The 19,573-nt window shown below is 47.2% G+C and overlaps 1 long non-coding RNA gene across 1 annotated transcript; it reads left to right on the top strand.

Annotated features, from left to right (window-relative positions):
* The first annotated feature begins 4,716 nt into the window (after positions 1-4,716).
* LOC144331152 (uncharacterized) lies at positions 4,717-7,202 on the top strand. Its single transcript, XR_013398092.1, has 3 exons — positions 4,717-4,830; positions 5,804-5,881; positions 7,083-7,202. It is a non-coding gene; the product is annotated as an uncharacterized LOC144331152 (long non-coding RNA).
* Positions 7,203-19,573: the final 12,371 nt, after the last annotated feature.

Raw genomic sequence — 19,573 nt, 5'->3', positions numbered from 1 at the left:
GGACAGGCTGCTTCACTGTTTTTTCTATGCCTCAGCTGGAAAATTGGGTACCCCAGTACCCATTCTATCACTATCATGAATGCACAGCCATGAACAAAGATGCCCTTTAGAAACCGGTGTAGTTCCAATGGGGTTACGAGAGCCTGGGCTCTGGAGTCGTTCTGCCTAGGTTTGAGTCCTTATTAGTTCCTGGCTGTATGACTGAAGGTCCAATCCCCGCCTCCGTTTTCTCATCTGAACACTAGGGGCGATTGTAGTACTGCTCTCATACCCGGTTATGATGATATACTAGCGATGCACATAAAACATTTGGAATGGAGCCTGGTGCTACAGATGAATGTTTGTGTCCCCCTCAAATTCACATGTTCCAATCCTAACCCCCAACCTGATGGTATTAGGAGGTTGGATGTTTGGGAGGTGATTAGATCATGAGAGTAGAACCCTCATAAATGTGATTAGTAACCTTATAAGAGACTCAGCAGAGCTCCGTCACCCCTGTGCCATGTGAGAACACAGTGAGAAGATGGCCCTCTGTGAACCAGGAAGCAGACCCTCACCACATACCAAATCTGCTGCAACCTTGATCTGGGACCTCCCAGCCTCTAAAACTGTGAGGAATAAATTTCTGTTGTATATGAGCCACCCAGTCTATGATATTTTTGTTATAGCAGCATGAACAGACTAAGACAAATGTGAAGGAGCTTGACTGAACTGTGTTTGCATTCTAGTGTTTTGTGGCAGGTAGAACTTGAGAATGATGAAACAAGATGCTTAGCTGAGGACATTTCTATGCAATGTATTGAAAGTGTGGCTTGGCTCCTCCTAATAACATGTGAGAAAAGAGAAATGACTTAAACATGGAATGGTGAAGCAAAAAGGAAGCAGAACTTAAAGCCTTGGAAAATCCTCAGCCTATTCATATTGCAAAAAATGAGAACACTACAGGTGTAGTCAAATGACTGTTTGCTAAGGAGATCAGAGTGTATCAACAATCCGACCTGGGCTCTGCAATCCACTGCTGGCCATGAGCTTGGGAGCAGGCCCTGCTTCTGCAGCAGGATGAGTGTGGTCTACATCAAAGTAAAGGGAAGTGCAGATCATTAAGCAGCTACTATGGTCAGGCTGTGCCTATGTACAGTATCCCTGCCAGGTGGGGTGGGTCATCCCCATTTTACAGATGAGGAAACTGAGACTCAGAAAGATAAAGTCAATAAGAGACCATGTTAGAATTCAGACCAGAGTTAGGAGGCTCCAAAGCCTGTCTTTCCTCTTCACCCTGCTGCCTTAAAAGATTGAGAAGGGCAATTCCAGTTTAAATGGTTTGTGGATCTGAGGACACCCAGAGCACATGCTGGGTAGACAGGGTAAGGAGGGGGAGAAGCAGAGTCAGGACGAACTTGTCTGGTATGAGGGACAGGGGCCACCCAGCCTGCCCTCAGTCCTTCTATGGTGGCACTGATGGGTCACTGGTCATCAATACCCAAGGCTGCATTTATTATAGGCACTTGAAACATAAGGTTCATGAAGGCAAGAGCAAGATTTACAGAGCATGTGATACAGGCAGAGAGGTTCACCATCTGGATCTCATGTGCCACATGCCTCAAGCCTGTTCTCTCCAACATGCCAAGGAACTGTGGGTGGGTCCACCTTCCCAGACACGGAGAAGAGTAAAGTATGAAGTCCTAGGATAACCATGCCTTCTGTTCCCAACTTAAAACATATGCCTAGAGCTGGTGGGGCCCTGAGGCCACCAAGTCCAACCTCTACCATACTTGGGCTACTGTAAACCAGCTGGCACCAGGCCTACGCTGACCAACAGTTTCTAACAGATTAAGTCCCAGAGGCCCAAGGAGATTGAGCATCCTCAGTGCTGTTCTTCTTATTTATTTATTTATTTATTATATACATTTTAAGAGATGGAGTCTTACTATGTTGCTGAGGTTGGAGTGCAGTGGCTGTTCAGTGGTGCAATCACAGCTCACTGCAACCTCCAACTCCTAGTCTCAAGTGATCCTCCCACCTCAGCTTCCCAAGTAGCTGGGACTACAGGCATGTGACACGGTGCCCAGCTTTTCAAAAAAATGAAATGTAACTATATTTTCCAAAACAAAATATTGGTGAGAAAAGTGCCATTGCTTTACATTTTTAAATGTAATTTTGTATTGATACATAATAGACGTACATATTTTCAGGGTACATATGATAATACACTGATATCATTTGTAAAGATCAAATCAGTGCAATTGGGATAGTCATTGCCTTAAATATTTGTCTTTTCTTTATACTAGAAACATTTAAATTATTTTATTATTTATTTTTTAATTTTTGATAGAGACAGGGTCTCCCTATGTTGGTCTCGAACTCCTGAGCTTAAGCAATCTACTCAGGTCTCGAACTCCTGAGCTTAAGCGATCTACTCACTTCGGCCTCCCAAAGTGCTGGGATTACAGGCGTGAGTCATCACACTTGGCCGAAATGATTCTCTTCTAGCTATTTTGAAATATATCATAGATTATTGTAAAGTGTAATTAATACTGATCCATCAAACACTAGGTCTTACTGGTGCTGTTCTGATTCTGGAAAAAGTCCCCACATTCCTAGCCCACTTCCCATGCACTAACTCCAGGCTGAAGGATGTGAGGTCCTCTTCCCAGCACTCTCACTCAACAGCCTCCATCACTACTGCACTGACCCGCCCCACTCCTTGGAGTTTAACCAGGGCAAGAAAGTTCTAATGCCTCTGGACTTATGTCTGTGCTACTTCCCTCTAAGAGTCTTATGTGGGTCTTAATCTGGGGCCCCTGGGTGGAAAGAGGGATTCAAGGAACCCCTGAGATCATATGCAGAAGTCTGTGTGCTTTGGGGGAGCGGCTATAGCTTACATAAGATAGTCAAAGGGGTCCACATTCCAAGAAGGTTTCCGAGCCCCTGGGTGCCAAGTTACAGTGACCTGTCCTGTTTAGTGGTGTTCCTGGACAGAGCAATGGACAGAACACAGTGCTTAAGGGCAGGGACTTAGAGGCCAGACTGCCTGATTTTGAACCCCGACTCTGTGTCTTATTAGTCAGTGATCTTGGGCAGGTTTCTTAACCTCTCTGTGTCTCTGTTTCCTTATCTGTAAAAGGGATTGACAGTGTGTCTATCCTCATGGGATTGTTGTGAAGATTAAATGAGTTAATCCACATAAAGCTCTCCATTCAGGCTGAATGATTACTTCTCCTCCCATCGCCCTTGGAGGTTGGCAGGGCAGAGGTTATCCTGACCACTTTTTCAATGAGGAAGAATGACAGAAATAATAGCCCAGTTCCAGAGTTCTGCCTGCAAGTGCAGCAGGTCCTGCTGACTGTTTCATGAAATCATTGCAAAGAGGAAGTCTGCACACTGCTTTCAGAGTCGGGAGGATTCCTTTTAGAGAACTGGGGAATAAACAGATCTGTCAACAATTTCAGTCCCGGTCAAGTAGTGAGAACCAGTCATAGGTCACAGGATGCAGGAGGTGGCTTTAGGCGTGAGTCAGGAGCCACACACCTGAACTGGCCTGTTAGCATCTTCACGGTGACCTCCTTGAAGGGCCTCTAATCAGATTTCCAGAGAAATAGAGGAACTACTGCTTGTTGAGCACTATGAACTGGGCAAGTGAATGCATAATCTTACTTAATCCATACAGTCACTAGGCGGAAGGATTATTATCCCCATTTTATATGTGCCAAAACTAAGACTCATTCACATAGCTGCTAAGTGGCAGAACCGAGATTCAAACTCAGGTCTGCCCGACTCCAAGACTCAAGTGCCTGATGGTCACAACAGCAGCAGTCCTCATTAGAATCACCTGGAGCACTTGGTAAATGCAGATTGCTGTATCCGCTCCCAGAGTCCCTGATTCCATAGGTCTGGTGTGGGACCTGATAATTTGCAGCTCCAACAAGTTCCCAGGTGGTGCTGATGCTGCTGGTCTGAGAACCCCACGTGGAGAATCACTGTGCTAAACCAGAGTGATGAGGGGTTGTCAGGAGCTCACACCTGGCCCAGGGAGCGAACGTGAGGGCTTCATCTGCTGCTGTTCCAGTTGCGGGCTCAGGAACCGGAAAGTCTTTAATGAAGCTAATGCATTGTGGACACTCACTCAACCTTCCTTGAAAATGATCACAGATTCAGGGCAGAGCCTTTGCATTTTAAGTACCAAGCTCATCTTCTTCACCACGCCCCAAGGTTGGCGCCTGGTGGCTTTACCCCTCACTTGTGTCTTTCCCACCTGCTCCCTTCAGCTGAGGCCCAACACCATCCATATTCAGGAGGGAGGAGGGAGAGGGGCAGGGGTGAGACAGTGAGGCTGAGGGGTAAGTCTCAAGCCGTGCGATGACAGGTTGGAAGGCGCTATGATCTCACCCCCTCACAGGCATTCCTGTAACTGGGGAGCAGTGGGTGGGGGGTGCAGGGCTGCCTCCTGCCAGGGCACAGTCACACCTCCTACCTGTTCTCTGGAACTCATTAGCTGCTGAGGTGATGTTAACTGTTTTTCATTTTCTGAGTCTTTGCTGAGACTCAAAAAGGGGAAATGAGCCATTACCAACTAGCAACATTTTTTGAAACAGAAACTGAATTGACTGCATTTTCTGATAATGTTGTGTGAACTACGAATGCAGAACTCTGACCTTGTCTTTCAGAAGACAGACATCTGTGGCTTGCCTTCTGCTTATAAAAGCTCTGGGAGAAAGGAATAGGAGGAGTCAAATGTCAAAATGTGCTGGCCCTGTCCTGTTGTGAGAATGTCGGGAAATTTCCCTTTCCTTGCTTTCTGCTGCTCAAGATCCTCAGGCTCTGCCCTGTTAGGTAAGGAACAGCCACTTCGATTTTTGAAATAGGGGAGTCAGGACACAGGGCTTGGAATCAGAGAACTCTGAACCTCAGTATCCTCATCCGTAAAATAGAGATATTAATCCTGCATGCCTCGACATTCTGATCATGTCAGAGTGCCTTGTGAACTGCAAAAAGCATATCAGATATTAGCTCTTATTATCCTGCCCTTAGATCCATTTGCACCCCATCCTATGGGACAAGGAGTCTGTAGGACCAAGAGGACATAATAACTGGGAGCTCACAGCCCTCTCCCATTCTGCCATGCTCTGGGTACGAGGGACACTTGAATCCCTTGCCCAGATGGGCTTGAACCTATAAGGAAGGGCTGGGAAGGCCTTTTTCTAGACCCATGGCCCCAAGGGCAGACTGCTAAGGGCACTCCAGGGTGCAAGGGATGGCTGTTTGCAAGGGGTGCAGAGTTGGGACTTATAGGTTGGGATATCTACATTTGTACACAGGAGACCCTTCTAGATGTGGGACTGAGCAGAATTCTGAGAAGTCAGAGAATTCTAGATTCCAACCTGACCTTCCAGGTTGTTATAAAGGTATACATGTGTCAAGGTAGAAGAACAAGGAGAACATTTTAAGTTTAGTCGTTGATGTATAACTTACATATGAAAACACCTGGTATAGGGCCTCCATGTGTATTATTGTCCTGGGCCCATTCTCATTACTAGAAGTTTGAATTCACTTCCTTTGAGCCAGGCAGACCTCTTGCTTTCCTCATTATTTGTACCTCTCTTCCTATTTCCCTCTCCTCTGTCTTCCTAAATATGCATAGCTGAGCCTTATTAGGATATATAGCCAGGATTGGTAGAGATTTAGGGGGCTCCCTTTCCTCTCTCCCTTAAACCATTTCCCCCACCTCAGGACATGTGGGACAGATGATAGGCAGGGGCCAAGGGTCCTCTCTGGTCAACGGCTGGCCTCCTTTTTCCCTTTTAAGAGGTTTCAAGATAGTGGTATCTGTGTAACTTCATGGTAAGAAGATAGAGCTCCATTCTCCCACCATGGTAACCCTAAGGTAAGCCAAGAGGATCCATCTTGTGGGGGGGGGGGGTGGTGGTGTTGTGGGGAGCAGGCCTGAGAAGCCTAGATTTTTGGGCAGAGAATTACAAGAAGAGTGATGTTGCCTGCCCCTGTCCCCAACTCCATCCTGGAAGGGCGCAGGTCCTCAGCTGGCAGCAGGAGAACGGCAGCTGGCGAAAGGCAGCAGCCAGCAACTTCACCACTTTGAGTTGGGCCCCTTCTGGTGTAGAACCTGGATCTCCTAACTTCCTTGGCTTGCCACTAGGGTGTCATTATCCACAATTTGCTCCATGTAAAACCCTCTTTCAACATCCCCTTTCTACCCAGACACTGTTTGACAGTGCAGAGACTGGTCCAGAAATGGGGTCGCTTGCCTCTGTGAGTCAAGCCTCTCCTGCTCCAGAAAGTAAGATGAGAATAGCTGTTCCCCACTTGCTTCTTGGGGTCCTGGGAGGATGCAGCAGTAGTAGAACAGCTTTTGGTACATATGAAAATCTGCTAAACAGCTCATCTCACCTGTGCCTGAGATGGCGATAACGCAAAGGAGGAAAAGCGCAGGCGGGAATACAGAGGTGGCAGGCTTGTGAGAGAGCTTTGTGAACTGCAAAAAGCCTATCAGATATTAGCTCTTGTTATTATCCTGCTCTTAGATCCATTTGCACCCCATCCCACCTGCCCCAACAACCCTAAAAGAATCAGAGAAAATGCTTATTAGACATGAGCACTGAAGGCTCCAAGGACTACTGCGGCTACCGTTTCTCCACAGATGGAAAGAGAGTGAAGTGCTGGTACTGTGCTGAGTGACTTTGGGTGCTACCAAGCAGAGGATTAAACACAGAACCTCAGCATGTCCAAGTTCTCCCCTTTTCAATACTTTCAATCCTGATTACCCACAGGAGAAACTTTCAGTTTAGTGTTTGAATTCTTCAACACCTCACTAAAACTCAACAGTCTCCCTTTTTAACAAAGCACTCAAGGTTTTGCCCACTAGAATTGAAAACAATATTTTAATTTTCATCTCTTTATGTGGTTTCTTACTTTCTATTTATGGCAGCTGATAGTGGTTTTCCATTAAAGTAATGACATACACATTTTAAAAGTAAATATAAGTAAATCAACTAAAAAAACAATTTAAGAAGTACTTTAAAAAAAATACAGGTGGTACTTGGACGTGACTAATATTATTCGTTTCATAGGCAAGGAAAGGGAGAAGCAGGCAGGAGTCTCCAAACCCCAGTGTGGTATAAGCAGACATTTAGGAAGAGCACAGACCGCTGTCTCCGCTGACTGAAAGCCAGATACTCATGGGCCAGGTAAGTTCTCCCTTTCACATTTAGGACCCCCATTAACAAGAGTCTGCCTTTTGTGGTTATGTTTTCGCCATTTTCATTTTAGCCAAGAACAATAAGAACGTCTGGGGCTACGGATTGATCCGTTTAAATTGAGGGCAGAAAGCTGGCCATTTTTCATAAGCGAAGGGCGTCAGTTGTGGCGTTAGGTATAACCGGAAGTGGGGGAGGAAGGGGCAAAAATAGAGGTGGAGCAAAGTGTAGACAGGAAATAGAAGACACAAAGGCAAACCAGCTTGAACATTTTTAAGGACTTGAAACTCCAGGGAGTGGTGGAAACAAACTCCAGATTGTTCCCGTCCTAAGTAAATACAGCAATGTGTCTCTCACAAAGCTCTGACCACAGCCACTCTTTGATACTGACAGAACTATTGCTTATTAAAACTACTATGATGATTTGCCCACTAACCTCCACTGGGCCCTCAGTAGCTGTCAGGCACCTGGCTAAGACTGAACATCCTGTTGTCAATCCTTACAGGAAGACTTCAAGTGAAAATTGCAGGCTCTGGACTTGACTACCCTGGGTTGGAAATCTGGCCCTGTAGAGCTGTGTGTCAGAGCAAATCAAATTCTTCCCTGAGCCTAGTTCCTCATTCATTATACCCATTATACTAAATGGGCGTAATAACTATTATACCTCTTAGACTTCAGCATTAGAACATTTATCAGGGGTAGGAAGTAAGCAACCAATAACAATATCACTTATTATTCACTGTTGGTATTATCAGTACCAGAAGAGCAAAGAAGCTTCTGAAGTTTGTCCACCTTAAACAATTAGATATAGAAAATATGACTAACTATAGAGTTTATTCAAGCCCAAAGCTTGAGGATGGCCACCCAGGAGCATAGATTCAAGTTTCCCTGAATGTACATGCTGAGTAGCAGCAGTTAGAAGTGGGTTTGTTTGTGTGTGTGTGTGTGTGTTTTGGGACGGAGTCTCCCTTTGTTGCCCAGGGTGGAATGCAGTGATGTGATCTCAGCTCATTGCAAACACCACCTCCTGGATTCAGGCGATTCTCCTGCCTCTGCCTCAGCCTCCCGAGTAGCTGGGATTACAGGTACCCACCACCACGCCCGGCTGATTTTTATATTTTTAAATTACAGGTACCCACCACCACGCCTGGCTGATTTTTATATTTTTAGTGGAGACGTGGTTTCACCATGTTGCCCAGGCTGGTCTCGAACTCATGACCTCGCCCTCCCAAAGTGCTGGGATTACAGACGTGAGCCACCGCGTCTGGCCCTGTCTTTTCTCAGTCACTTGGCCCAATGTCACAGAGCTGAACCAAGTTGGTTAGGCTGAGGGATAGGTCCCGGAGTGCTCAGATCTCCGGGCCTCAAGGCCCAGGCGGGGGTGGCACGGTAGGGGCTGATGGGGAGGTGCCCAGGCCACCGGCAGATGCTCCCGGAAGATGCTCTAAGCTGCCGTTCGGTATTCCCTGGGATCGGGCTACCTGGAGACTCCCACGGCGGTGACACACCAAGCGGGGTGTGTCGAATCGTCAGGTCCGCAAAGCCACCTCGTTTAGCAACTCACGGCTGTGCCGGGCCCGCCACGCTCAGCGCGGCCAGAAACAGCTCCTAAAGCCAGGGCCTGGACCGCCCTCGCTGGCCTCTGGCAGGCAAACGGCCACACGCCACGAAACAGATGGTCGCGAGCGGCTTCCGGGAGCCGCGGGGCAGGCCGGGAGCCGGGCCCTACAGCCAAGGCCCGCGCGGGGGCCCGTTGGTAGTTACCAGGCAACGGGGTGGACGCCCAGTCGAGGGGGGCGGAGCCAGTAGGGCTGGAAGAGCCAGCAAGAAAGCTCTAGGGAGAGGCGACCTGCCAATTCCGGAAGCGGCTTTTTGTTTTGTCCCCAGATCACTCTTTCCTACCTGGTCTTGGAGGAAGATCGTGGAGGCAAATGATAAAAAGCAGAAATAAACCAGGGGAGCAAATAATGATAAAAAAAAGATACTCATATTTGTTGAGCACTTACTGTCGGCCTGGCTCTTTGCAAGGATTATTTAATTTGATCATCTGATTTTGTAGGGAAAGTATGGTTACTGTCCCAATTTGTAAATGAGAAAACAGGAGTTTAGACAGATTAAGCATGTTGGCCAAACTACCTCAAACTAGGGAGTGGCAGAGCTGGAATTTGAAGTTGGGTGGTCCTGAACTCAGGTGGCTTGTTTTCTTAATCAGTCAAACCGTGGACACTCATTTCAGTTCAGCAAACCTAAATCTGTGTTCCTACTAGACCATGTGGGACCAATCCAGGTTTTATGGGGTCTGAAGCTTAGACAATTTGGGGGGCCCTCTTTTGGAAAAAAGAATAAAAAATTGCAAATATAAAATCAGGTATAAAAACAAACTTATTTAGAATGTAAAAAGAAATCACAACAAAATATTCTTGCTAATTTTACAAAAATATACGACCATATGAATGCATAGCTAGGGACTCAACGAAGCCATCTTTGACCCTTAGCTTCCCTTGAAATCCTTCAGATGGCAAACTACCTTGCAAGCTTCTCTGAGGTTCTCCTCCCCACTCTGTCTCCCAGCTAAAGGACCTGAAGACCCTAGCAACAGGCTTAATAGGGCTTTTCTGGCCATAGGAGCCATTTTGGCCTGAGTCAACTTGAGTGCCAGAGGGCGAATGCCCTCAGAAGCAGCCCCCAAATACTGATGAACAGGGAGTTGGTGGAGAAATTCCCTAGCTTCCTCATCCCTCAGTTGAGATCATGCTGAGACACTTAGTGGTTCTTAGGGTGTAGTCCCAAACCAGCAGCAATCTGTACCACTTGAGAACTTGTTAGAAATGCACATTGTCAGCCTACTACTAAGCTGTACCTACTGATTCTAAAACTCTAGGGGCTGGGGCCCAGTCACTGGTGTTTCAACAAGCCCTCCTAGTGAGTCTGTGCTGAAGTTTCAGTACGACAGTTCTGCTAGGCTGTTCCCCGGAGCTCCCATTGTCTACAATGGTAACCTACTTGATAACACATCTTATTTTGGTCTCCTTCCCTTTCTTGTCTCACTTCCTCATTCTTCAGCTGGAGCTTCCTGAAGTCACTTCTAACAAACGACTCGCACTTAAATCTTTGTCTGGGATCGGCTTCTAGAGAAACACCACCTCAGATGGGAACAACTGGGGGAGGTGTCATTGCCCAATGAAGCTGGCTTCAAGGAGAATGAAATGCTCTGCTAAATCCTTTACTCTTGTTGTCTGCTTCACCTTCACCATGCCTCAGTTGAGAGGGAGATGTTGCCCCCCAACGGGGAAACTAGGGTTTGGAGGATTTAAGTGGCTTGTCCAAGGATTTGAATCCAGGTCTGCCTGAGTCTAAAAGGTGAGCTCCTTACCAGTGAGGGCAGAGGGTCAGTCCATGTTTTGCTGTCTTGTCATTCCTACTCTTCTCAGAGCAGGCAAGTGTTAAATGAAAATTATAGGAGGCCATTGTTTTGGACTAAGTTTCTGAATTAGGCCGCAACAGACCAGGCTAAAAATCCAAAGGGAGTCACCCATGCTAAAGTTCCATGTCACTAAACCCAAACTAAGTAGTTACCTGAAAAGAGGTAGCAGGCAATTTCCCAAACAGGCCAGTTCAAATCTGAACAGGCACAAGAGTGAATCCCCTCTGCTTTATTCCTTATACGAGAGAAGTAGCGTTGAGTAGCCTGATGTTAATGAATCAGTTATTTTTCTGTCATTCTGTCTCCCTGTCCCCACCTCATGAGGAAAGTGGCTCTGAAGCAACGAATAGGCTCTTTGTTCTTTGCTTCTGTTTCCTTCAGCTCTCTCTGTCTATAAAACCAACTCGCTCTGCTCAGCTTATCGAAACACTTATTCTATTTTATGGAATGAAGTGTTGCCAGATTCTAAAATTGCAATAAAGCCATTTGAGATCTTTAAGCTTAACTTATTGTCATTTTGTCTTTTGATTCAGGGATCCAGTTTTGTTGTGCGGAGTGCTATAGGCTGGACACTTTGGAAAAATCCAGAGTGCACTCTGTGGACACTGCTGGCCTGAAATAGTGGGGCACACTGGCCTGAGAGTTCCCTGGCTCCCAGTGCCTAAGGTCCTTCACCCCATGCTCCCTCAAGGTCCATCCCTACATCCTCCAGCCCACAGCATGTGACCAAGCATGTGCCCTGTAACCTGAAGCTGGAGCCCCTCCTTTCGCAGATACCTGGAAATTGAGCCAGATCTGCATCTGAGGGACACTAGAAGGGTTGGGGAGGAGTGCTTACCCCTGAACTCTGTTCTGTCTCATGTTTGGAGGTCCAACGTCATTTGATTCTTCAGATTTCCAGCAAACTATAGCTCTCATTCCTTTCCCGCATGCCCTCACCCCAAGGCTTTTACACTTAAGAAGAAGGGCCCTGCCTTCTCTGGGCCCACAGCTCCTGTGGCTTGAGGTTCCAGCTGTCTTGTTAACAATTTTTCTCCCTGTGATGTAGGAACGATGACTGTGTTAACAGGTTGGGGGGTGGTTGGGGAGACACTAACAAGATGACAAACCTTGGTCTTTGGCTCTGCTGCTGACTTTGAGCGAGTCCTTTTTTACCTCTCAGAGCCTCATTATCTCATCTGTAAAGTGGGGAGTCCTGCTCCCCTCCCCTGAGGTTGTTCTAATGAGGCCGTGCTCATAGTAGGTGAATAACATGGGCACGCACAGTGATGGGTGCGGGTTGCAATTGGGACTTCCCTCTGTTCCCTCCATCACAATTGATGAGGGAATTTGGGGCTGGTCTTGACTTTTCCAGGACCTTGGTCTCCCAGTAGGTTGCTGGTGATGCTCAAAAGGTAGGGGTCTCTCCCCAGGACTCTGGCAGCCTGCCTTTCCGGGAGGAAGGAGACAGAAAGGGTTACTTTGGTAATCACTAGGCTTAAGGATGTCCCAATGCTTCACCCTGTCCCAAACCGACCCCCCACTCCCACCCTCAAGTCTAAAGTGGATCCCTCTACAATAATATCATCATGCCATTCACTCTTCCTTTGTGGCACTTATTATAAGTGCTAATTACTTATCAATATCTTTTTTTTAAACAAAACTTTATTATGAAAAGTTTCCAACATTTACCAGAAAAACCCAAAACAGAACAGTATCACAGACTCCATATACCTATCACTCAGCTTCAACAATGATCAACTCGAGGTCAATCTCATTTTATCTCTACCCCTACTCACTCCTGCCTCCTAGTATTAATTTGATGCAACACATCTGTAAATGTTTTGGTAGGTATTGCTAAAAATAAGGGCTCTTCTGTAAAATATAACCACAAATACATGTCATTATAATTTATCCAAACCCACAGAATGTACAACTCTAAGAGTGAACCCTGATGTGAATGATGGACTTGGGATGACGATGATGTGTCAATGCAGGCTCCTTACTGTATCAAATGCTCTGCTGAGCTGGGGGATGTTGATACTGTGGCAGGCTGTGCACAACGTGGGGGCAGTCTCTGTACCTTCTTCTCAATTTTGTTGTGAACTTAAAACTACTCTGAAAAAAGTTAAGTCTTAAAAAGTAAAATCAAAAGAGCAAAGCTCCTGTTATTAAAACTAAAAAATGAACAATAATTCTTTGGTATGTGATTACTGTTAAATGTGTATCTCCCTCCACTGGGTTGGGAGCCTCATGAGAGCTTGCGTGAGGCCTACTAGGTCCTTGGTGAGTAATTGTTGGATGGTTGGATGAATGGATGGGTGGACAAAGGGAGCTGGGAGCCCACTTTGCTTTCCATGGATGCTGTCTGATCCCTTCAACACCGGGGTGTGATCACTGCCTTGCAGGTCCACAGACTCTCTCATCCTCTCAGATGTGAGCACCACCAGGGAGCTGAAAACCTTTCTCAGTTTTTTTTCGCTCCTAACCTGCCTTCCACAGAATCAGGCAACAAGTCACTAATCCTCTCCTGTTGGTTGCAGCCTGCTCCCACTGTGCAGCTAATTCCACCTTCCAAGTTAATCATCATGCTTAGCACTTTCAATAAGCTTTTCATCTGTAGAGCACTGCTCAGCCATTAGCTGATTACTGTAATCTGTCCAACTCCCAAGACGTCAACCAGCATAGCAATGAGAGGCTTCCCTTATTCTCTTGGAGACTCAGTTTCCTCATCTGTAAAACCAGGTTAATATACCTAACTGGCATGGTCGGTATAGGGATTCCATAAAATGAAGTCTGGAAAGTGTCTGGCACTGTCCTTTGACACCTAACAAGCCCTCAGTAATTGTTTATTATCTGTTCCCTGTATAGTGTAGAGGTTAACTCTCATTGGAGAGCCCAGAAAAATCTGGATTTGAATCCAGCTTCCTGTACTTAAAGTTACATTTCCTGAGCCTCAGTTTTCCCATCCCTAAAATGGGGATGATGGCACCTGCCTCAGTTGGCTGAAAGATCAAATGATGTGACATATGTGTGTGATGTGCTGGGCACAGCATGAGGCACCTAGGGAGTCCTACCCAGAAGGAAATGGAGGCAGGGAAGGAGAAGGAGGCTGTAGGTTCCTTGGGAAGGTGCCAGATACTTCTTTTCTCCTTTGTCCCTCAAGATGCTTTAGGGGAAGAAAAATGCCTGTTGGACTCACCATAACAACTCCAGCCAACTACCCCTTTGCCCAGCTGTGTACTCAAAAAATAAGTAAAGGAATTAGGTGTGCTATGGGTGGAACTACATCTCAACAGGACTGGACAGTTGGAAGACTTTCAGATTTTTCTTTATCTCACAACCAGAGAAAGTAAACAGGCCAGGGATGATCCCCACATATTACAGATGAGGAAACTGAGGCTCAGGGAGAATAAACACAAGGCCTGCAAACGAGAGCTAGAGCCTCCCCATCCCAATTTGGATGCATCAGGAGACATGTCTAAGCTTTGCGCTCCAGAGGAGCTGGGCCTCTGTCTCAGCTGGAGTTACGGGTCTTCTTAAGACCTTCTAAAGCTACAAGGATTCTGCCTGATAGCCCTTCCTCTCACTCCACCTGGTATGGGACTATATCCCAGTGCGCCTGTTTTTAGTTACTGAGAATTTCAACATCAGGGAAGCCATCAACAGCTGCTGTGGTTGTAACTGTGCAACTCTAGCAGAGGGATCTCATTCATCATAACAGCAATGAATCAGCAAAGAAGTTAAGTCCTCACCATAAAGCTGGGGGTGACTCTAGGAGGTGATAGGGGGCCTCTCTATACACTGACTGGGCCTGGGTTAGGACCCCTGTTCCAGGAACCAGGGCTCCTGGCATTCCCTGAATAGGCAGGGTCCGGCATCAGAGTGGCGGCATCAGAGTGGCCGCATCAGGAGGCTGATCTCCACCCTTCCTAGGGAGAAGCATAGGAAGGACCTGGGAACTGAACCCTAAGTTTCAAAATGTGAGGAAGTTGAAGAAAGGGAGCAAGATTCTGAGCTGGGTACTTCACGTGTATTATTACATGTACCATATCATATGTAAGCAATAATTTATTCTGATAATAAGACCCTTTGGGGCCGGGCGCAGTGGCTCACGCCTGTAATCCCAGCATTCTGGGAGACTGAGGTGAGTGAATCATTTGAGGTCAGCAGTTCAAGACCAGCCTGGCCAAAGTGGTGAAACCTCGTCTCTACTAAAAATACAAAAATTAGCCAAACGGTAGTGGTGCACGCCTGTAATCCCAGCTACTCGGGAGGCTGAGGCAGGAGAATCACTTGAGCCTATGAGGCGGAGGTTGCAGTGAGCTGAGATCATGTCACCAGACTCCAGTAGTCTAGGTGACAGAGTGAGATGCTGTTTAAAAAAGAAAAAGAAAAAAGACTCTTTGGATAGGCACCATCAACCCATTTTACAGATGAATTAACTAGGGCACACAAAAGTTAATTAAGTTGCCCAAAGGATCACACAGCAAGGAAGCGACACAGGTGGGATTCAAATTCAAGCCTACCTGACTCCAGGCCCCACAGTGTTGCCTCTGGTTGTTACCTGCATTTTATAAGGAAGGCAGCTGAGGCCCAGAGATGGGCAGTGATTTTCCCAGAGTCACACAGCCAGCTAGTGGCTGGATAGAGACTGAAACCAAGAGTCCAGACTTCCAGTTCCAAAATGAGCCCATAAAAGTACCTGGCCCATAGGAGATCTTCAAGTCATATTTGTTTTAGAGACAGGATCTCACTCTGTTGCCCAGACTGAAGTGCAGCCACACAAACATGGCTTACTGCAGCCTTGACCTCCTGGGTCAAGTGATCCTCCTGCCTTGGCCTCCCAAAGTTCTCGGACTGCAGGCATGAGCCACTGCACCCGGCCATCCATTAATATTTGTGATAGAAACAAGGCTAGGGAGAATCCCTGGATGGTTGAGGATAGGGCAGCAGTGGGGAGGAGCAGGTGGTGAAGAACAGGCCTTGCTGGAGACCACTAACCTGCTGCTTTTTTTCTGGAAGTTGCCCTTTAGCCTTCCCTCCAAAGTAGGGACTGGGGAAGTGACCCAGAGCTGAGAGGGGTGAGAGGTGTTGTGCAGCACTCGGCCTGCAGGTGGCGCCCGCACTGCAGTTCTGGACTCCCCCAGGGAATGGGAGCCTGCAGGGGATTTTCCTGTGGCTGGGCAGGGTGGGGCCAGGGCAGTGGGTCACTCACCAGCGTGTTCAGGATGCCCTTAGACAAAAGCTCCCCTCTCACCCTGGCGGCCTATGCCTGGCTGTGGCAGCAGAGGGCTGACAGCACCCAGATAGGAACTCACACCTCAACTCCTTCCCTGGCCATGCCCTCTGCAGGGTCCTGGGTAAGAAACCTCAGAAGGACTGGAGATCATCCAGCTGCTTGACTTTGGTCAGTTTACTGAGCCTCTTGGACGCCTACTTTCCTCATCTGTAGAGCAGAAGTGGGTTTTATGTCCAGGGTATTGGGAGGATCAGATGGAACATTTATAAAATGCCTGGCCCTGGCTGGGCACGGTGGCTCATGCCTGTAATACAAGCACTTTGGAAGGCCGAGGCGGGTAGATCACGAGGTCAGGAGTTCAAGACCAGCCTGGCCAACACGGCGAAATTCTGTCTCTACTAAAAATACAAAAATTAGAGCCGGGTACGGTGGCTCACGCCTGTAATCCCAGCACTTTGGGAGGCCGAGGTGGGCGGATCACCTGAGGTCAGGAGTTCGAGATCAGCCTGGCCAACATGGAGAAACCCGTCTCTACTAAAAATACAAAAATTAGCTGGGCGTAGTGGCTCATGCCTGTAATCCCAGCTACTCAGGAGGTCAAGGCAGGAGAATCACTTGAACCCGAGAGGCAGAGGTTGCTGTAAGCCGAGATTGCACCAGTGCACTCCAGCCTGGGCAACAAGAGCGAAACTCCATCTCAAAAAGAGAGAAAAAAAGGTGCCTGGCCCATTGCAGGCACTCAGCAATTGGGAACTGTCAGGATTATTCTCATGGACAGTGGCTACCTGTCCTAATGTCACATCTGCCTGGCAGCTATCTCTTCTTAGTCTTTTCCACATCACAATGGCAATCCATCACACCATGCCTTACCAATCACTGCCAAGCTCTGTTATCCATCCCCTACGGACCTGGTACTGCCTGGAAGACAATACAGAAGAGTGGTTAAGTGGAAGACCCCAGGTCTGTGTGCAAAACCTTGCCTCTGCGCCTTCCTGTGTGGCCTCGGTCAGGTGGCTCCCGTGTTGCAGATTCTTAGTGCTCACCACTACAGAACACAGGCTCCTAGAAGCTAGGGTGGAGCCATGTGACTCACTAGCTCTGGCCAGGGAAATGGGGGAACAGGAGTGATGTGGGCATGTGTCACTCTAGGCCAAGGCAGGTAAGAGCTTGTGGATTCCTCTGCCCTTTCTTGCCCTGCCACAGTGACCTGCGTATGGCCAAAGGGCCATGTGTTTTTATGGTAAAGCTCTAAGATGGAAGCACCCTAGATCCCCTAAGCCACCCTCAGAGGAAAGCCACCCCAGCAGCACTGTGTTATGTATGAGCAAGAAGTAAACTTTTATTGCCATTGAGGCTTCAGGGTTTGTTTATACCACAGTGCAGACTAGGTTAATTTTATGGATGCAACCTCCCTGTGCCCCAATTTTCTCATCAGTGAAAATGGGGATAATAATAGAACTACTATCGTAGAGTTGTTATGAGGGTTAAATGAGATCGTGGATGCAACCCTCTTAAGATGTAAAAATCTTAGTTTTTATCATTCTATGGGAAGATACAGAAGAATATGAAATGATCCTACATGCTCAGAGCAAGAGGGGCCCTAGGAACTTGAACTCACATTTCATGTTGAGATGAGGACACCGAGGCTTGGGGCAGAGGAGGGGATGCTTTGTTCAAGGTCATGCAGGCAAATGGTGGGAGAGTCAGGGCTGAATCCTGACTTTCTGAGCCTTGTCCAATGTATACCTTCAGACACATTTTGGTCCCTGCCCTCTGGGAGTTCATGATCTATTTGGAAACAAGACAGACATGCTATGGAAAGGTCATTCAAGATTCCATGCTATACCCAGATGCAAGAGTCATCCAGACAGTGAGGGTTCTGAGGGCCAGAGGAGGACAAGGACCTGGGTGGTCTGGGAAGTGGGCAGAGAAGGCTTCTGGGAGCCGATGGGATTTGAAATATGGGTTTCAGCAGAGAGGAGGAGTGGGCAGAAGGCAATGGTGGGGGAGATGACGGTATAATCCCAGGCCAGGAGACAGGGAGGTCAAAGAGCAGAGTGGTCCATAGAACAGATAGATCAAAGCGTGGTATGTTTAACCAGTTTGAGGGACATGTAGATTTCTTCCCCTTTTTGACCCCTATTATAAAGAGCACTGCACTAAACACCCCTCTATGTATCTGTGTATTTTGTCAGCTGAGATAGAGGTTTTCTAGAGAAGAGAGGTTGGGTTGAACCTGGAAAGGTATGGTGGCCTGATTTGCAGGAATGGTGTTGTAGGGTTTGGAAGGCTTTTGAATGTGAGTGACACAGAGATGATTTGACTTAATTTTTCAGGCCAAGACCTCCCAGTTTCAATCATTCGCTTACCATACCATATTTACCAATTTTGGCCTATTCATGTGACAACTATACTATTACTGACCCAATTTAAATTTTAATCCCTCACTTTTAAACTCATACATTTATTTTAAGAGACTTTTTATCACCATCATAGAATTTTTTTTTTTTAAAAAACAAAGTCTCGGTCTGTGGCCCAAGCTGGAGTGCAGTGGCACGATCTCAGCTCACTGCAAGCTCCGCCTCCCGAGTTCACGCCATTCTCCCCCCTCCGCCTCCCAAGTAGCTGAGACTACAGGTGCCCGCCACCACGCCCGGCTAATTTTTTTTTTTTTTTTTTGTATTTTTAGTAGAGATAGGGTTTTACCATGTTAGCCAAGATGGTCTCAATCTCCTGACCTCGTGATCCGCCCTTCTCGGCCTCCCAGATTTTTTTTTTTTTTTTTTTTTTTTTGAGACGGAGTCTCGCTCTGTCGCCCAGGCTGGAGTGTAGTGGCCAGATCTCAGCTCACTGCAAGCTCCGCCTCCCGGGTTTACGCCATTCTCCCGCCTCAGCCTCCCGAGTAGCTGGGACTACAGGCGCCCGCCACCTCGCCCGGCTAAGTTTTTGTATTTTTTAGTAGAGACGGGGTTTCACCGTGTCAGCCAGGATGGTCTCGATCTCCTGACCTCGTGATCCGCCTGTCTCGGCCTCCCAAAGTGCTGGGATTACAGGCTTGAGCCACTGCGCCCGGCCAGATTTTTAAAAAAATAAAAACTATGCTACTTGCAATAAATACAAGATAACTATTAAAATAAATATGATGATAGCAAATCAGTATTATTAAATACAGCCATAAGTGCCTGCCAGAGGCAGAGCAGAAGGCCTGATTCCTTCTGGTTCAAGGAAGAGGGATTATCAAGTATTAAAGACATAATAGCACAAATTGAGACTTTCTCCTTTGCTCGTTTGTATAGGCTAGGACAGAACTGACAGGGAAATAACTTTCTCACCATGTGATTCAAAGAGGTCACATGAAGAAGGCTTGCCTCTGGCAGAAAGTGACTTGTAGACCACACCGAATGCGCATCCTGTCCTCTGAAGACTGTCACCAGAATGAGAGCAAGTTCTTTTGTGGGGTAGTTTGGCAGCAGTAGAGCCCAGGGGTGGAAGACTGGGCCGGATGGTCCAAATCCGCCCCTCTTTTTGGTGGACATTAGGTTTTCTTGTGTGGGACTAATGGGTTGGGCTGGGGCCTGGGGGTTCAGAACAAAAGAGAACAGATCTTGCTTACTGTCCCTGACTATAGGTTGTGGAGACCCTAACTCTGGGTCTGCTTCCCAATAAAAGAAGAAAGTGATCTCTGGACATTAAAAAAAAAAAAGACACTTTTTTGGGGGC

Source organism: Macaca mulatta, chromosome 9, assembly GCF_049350105.2.
Source record: "Macaca mulatta isolate MMU2019108-1 chromosome 9, T2T-MMU8v2.0, whole genome shotgun sequence".
Classification (NCBI taxonomy): domain Eukaryota; kingdom Metazoa; phylum Chordata; class Mammalia; order Primates; family Cercopithecidae; genus Macaca; species Macaca mulatta.
Note: the sequence above shows the minus strand (reverse complement) of the source record. Positions and strands in the feature narration are given on the sequence as shown.